The following is a 4,530-nucleotide window of genomic DNA, read 5'->3' on the forward strand; positions in this document are numbered from 1 at the left end:
ACCCCGTTATGTGGAGGGCTTGATGAACAGTAGACAGCGGAGGGGTGGCCGTGGAGGGGTGGTTGAACAGGACCCCGTGGTGTGGAGGGCTGGATGAATAGTAGATGGTGGAGGGGTGGATGAACAGTAGACGGTGGAGGGGTGGTTGAACAGTAGCCGGTGGAGTAGCGCGCGGTGGAGGCTGGATGAACAGGAGCCCGTGGAGGCTGGAGGAGGTCGACGGTAGCCCGTGGAGGCTGGAGGAGGTCGACGGTGGAGATGAACAATATCTCGTGGAGTCCCGTTTTGCGGTACGCCACACCCCTCCCGATGAACAGGACCCCCCTTTCGACCGTAGGAGGTCTGTTTCCTCCGTTTTGCGGTACGCCACACCCCTCTCGATCAACAGGACCCCCGTTTCGACCGTAGGAGGTCCATTTCGTCTGTTTTGCGGTACGCCACACCCCTCCTGATCAACAGGACCCCCGTTTCGACCGTAGGAGGTTCGTTTCCTCCGTTTTGCGGTACGCCACACCCCTCCCGATCAACAGGACCCCATTCCGAACGTAGGAGGTCCGTTTCCTCCGTTGTGCGGTACGCGAGGCATCGTTTCCATCGCCTGTTCCGTCCAAGCCGGTTGGCTCCCACGCGTTCTGTTGCCTCCCGATGAACATGATGCATTCCATTGCCTCCCCATGAACACGATGCATTCCGTTGGCTCCCCATGAACATGAGGACGACGTTGTTTCTCCGTTCCGACCCAGCCATGTACGTATGCGCGAGTAGGTGTTCGAGACCCTGCCCGTATGTACGTACGTGGCCGTATTTTCTTTCTTGCACCCTTGCCGCTGTACGTACGTGTACATGCTATGTGCGTGCCTCTACTACGACATGTGCGCGCCTCTACTACGACACGTCCGTGCCTCTACATCGACCAGTATGTACATACACTTTCGCGACCAGAATGACAACGTTACGTATGCTTCGACCAGGTGGGTCCTGACTGACAGGCACTTCCTTGCCTGCGAAGATGTAGCTGGTGGGTCCCAGCAGTCAGGGGGGCGAATCGCTTTGGTTTTTTTTTACCCGGACGCACTTCCTTGTGTGCGAAGGTGTAGCTGGTTGGTCTCAGCAGTCAGGAGGGAAACGTTTTTTTCGTGAAATACGGTGGCCTGTCCGGTGGGTCCCTGCTGTCAGGTGGAGGAATCATTATTTTCCGCGTAATAAGGAGGCACTTCCTTACTGCGGCCGTGGACCCAGCTATCAGCCTCTTGACGTACAGTCCATGTCCGATGGAAGTCGTTCCTTGACCATGTTGACCATGCCGCACCGAGAGCACCAGGGCGGTGGACGACGGCGAGGCCTAGGAAGGGGACGACACGGAGCCGGTGAAGACGCGGCAATGGATGCCCACACGGAGAGGAGTATGAGTATTCACTCGTTCGGCTGCAGTGTGAGGCTGCCATCGCTGCAGGGCCTAGCCTAAGGTGGGAATAGTAGGGGGCGGTGAGGCCTCCGCGGCAGCACAGCTGGCCACAGGAGGCAGGAGCAGGCGGCACGACCGACGCTGCTTTGGGCGGCTGGAGCAAGAAGACCAGAGGTTGAAGAAGCACTACGGCCGTTGGATGGACATCGTACGGTCACTGGAGCTAGAATCATTCATATTGACTAAGTTGACAAAGCCCTCCGTCCCCGTCAACTTAGTAGGCCCACAAGTCAGCTTCCCACCAAGGTGAGTCCCAGCTAGCAGGGGGAGTATTCATTTTTTTGTGTGTAATAAAGAGGCACTTCCGGTGGGTCCGAGCTGACAGCGGGGGGAACGTTTTTTTTCGCGAAATACGGTGGCCCGTCTGGTGGGTCCCAGCAGTCAGGGGGGAAACGTTTTTTTCATGAAATAAGGTGGCCCGTCCGGTGGGTCCCTGCTGTCAGGTGGAGGAATAATTATTTTGCGCGTCATAAGGAGGCACTTCCTTGCGGCCGCCGTGGACCCAGCTGTCAGCCTCTCCACGTACAGTACTCTTCCGATGGAAGTCGGTCGTTGACCACGTTGACCACACCGCGCCGAGAGCACCAGGGCAGTGGACGACGGCGACGCCTAGGAAGGGGACGACGCGGATCCGGGGAAGACGCAGCAGTGGAAGCCCGCACGGAAAGGAGTACGAGGGTTCACTGGTTCGGCTGCGGTGTGAGGCTGCCGTCGTCGTAGAATAACAGGGGGTGTGGGTGAGTGGAGGGATGGCCTGGCCAGCGGTGGGAGTAGTATGGGGGCGGTGAGGCCTCCGCGGAAGCACAGCCGGCCACGGGGGGCAGGAGCAGGCGGCACGACTGGCGCTGCTTTGGGCGGCTGGACCAAGAAGACCAGAGGTTGAAGAAGCACTACAGCCGTTGGATGGACATCGTACGGTCACTGAAGCTAGAATCGTTTATATTGACTAAGTTGACAAAGCCCTTGGTACGCTCCAACTTAGTAGGCCCACAGGTCAGCCTCCGAAACGGTGTGTCCCAGATGTCAGGGGGAGGAATCATTTTTTGGGCGTCCGAAGCTAAGAATATCCGAGATTGAAGAAGCACGACATCCGTTGGATATATATCCAACGGCCACTGCTACTAGAACCGTGTGTTGACTATAATAAGTTGACAAAGCCTTGCATACGCGTGAACTTATTTTTTTAGGGGACGTGTCACCTAGTAGGCCCACAAGTGTGTAGCAGAGAACTTATAGCCCATTTGCCTTTTGTAAGAATGTACAGCCCATTTTTGAATTGTAATAGAATTTACAACAACCCATTTACAGTTTGTTAAGAGTACATCCCATTTTCTAGCTAGGACAACGATTAATAATTTCAACCAACCGTTGAAGACAGAATTCAATAAAATTTCCCACATTTTGATGGGATTCGAAATATTTTTATCCCGAAATTTCTAGTCAGATTAAATATAAATTTGTATTATGTAAAAATCCAACGAAACATTGCGCGCGCAACAATGAAAATTTAAGATTTTCAAAATCCATAAATAATACTTTATAAACTAATTTCGTGTTTGGTGCATTTTTTTATAGTTACTGCCCAGTTTTTATAATCACATCCCATTTATTATTTTGAAAGCCCATTTTCCTGTTAAGCCTAATGCATCCCTCCTAGGAAAGATTTGCAGCCGAGCGGGCCGGAGAATAACAAGTTGACTTGCCTGGGTATTCCTCAAAAAGGCGTATAGCTGGGCTAGCCATTTTCATCTTGAAAAAAGTAGTATCTGGGCTGGATATCTGGCCTGGGCTAGACGGGCCACAGCCCGCCCAGTTAATACCCTGCTCTCCTCTGAACAACAATGAAATCATCGCCAAGAAAAACTCTGCAGTGCTCACGCCTCAAAAACACAAATACTGCTCGAGCTGCTTGGTCCCAGCTATCGGCCGCACCTTGTGCAATTCTCTCGTTTATATTGACTACATAGGTTGACAATGGTGTGGGACCGTGATGTCAGGAAACCAGGAGAAAGCAAAAAAAATATAGTTGTACATAATAAGGAGGCACTTGCGTACGTACGGCTATGGCCCTAGTGGGTCCCTAGTGTCATCCAGTCAAAATAAAGTCATCTCCTGAATCCTCATGTTCGTTGACCATGCTAACAATGCTCGGTGCCACGGCAAGCGCAACAACTCGAAGGACAACGGAGAGGGCCTCGCGGGCCTTATGGAGGTCTGATACAGCGCCCGCTGCTCATTCAGGAAGCCAGGATCATCGGACACCTATGAGCACCTTCGAGAAACTGAGACGGCATGAAACGGTAAGGCCGCGTTTGGGAGCTCTGGTTTATTTCAAACCTGTATTAACATACAAGTGTAATTTACTCGTCATTGGAAGGCCCGAGGTCTGTAAGTAAAACCGGCGGGTTACACGTGTAATTTGAGAGACCAGTGTATATTTTACGAGCACTGCTATATGGACGACATTACCAGACGATACATGCACGACGTGCGTATCATGCTATCCATGGGCAAGGCTGAAACAGCAGCTAACGGATGGATTAGCAATCGTCCGAGTGTCGTTTAGCATTTTTATCGTGTGTGAAGTACTTCTGATATTTTACTAGTCGAAATCGACCAACCAAGCGCCTTCGCCCGAGACCATCTGCTTTAATTTACAAGCGTCAGTTTTACAAGCGGTTTTGGTTGGAAAACGATGATCCAATCACGGCCTAATATCATGAGTTGGTCGGAGGATCATATGGTTTCACGTCTAACCTACCCGACATGCCGTATAGGCTATGAATGAAACATCAGACGATGAACTTCTTACGCACAGAAACAATAGAAGAGGATGATCTTCTTAACAAGCAAATCACTGGCATTAGATCGACATGCAAAATAATACGAAGCATTATTCTCAGGAGGCACGGTGAACAGCTCATGATGCCGCATGCCACAACATTCCAAGCTCAACTTTGCAATCAAACACAAGGCCTGGCATTACATAGACAATATTCAGAACAAACTCTTAACACGGGAATATCTCAGCAGAGTAACTATTTACTTCTAAACTGTACATAGGA

This window comes from Triticum dicoccoides, chromosome 3B (assembly GCF_002162155.2).
Source record: "Triticum dicoccoides isolate Atlit2015 ecotype Zavitan chromosome 3B, WEW_v2.0, whole genome shotgun sequence".
In the NCBI taxonomy this organism is placed as follows: domain Eukaryota; kingdom Viridiplantae; phylum Streptophyta; class Magnoliopsida; order Poales; family Poaceae; genus Triticum; species Triticum dicoccoides.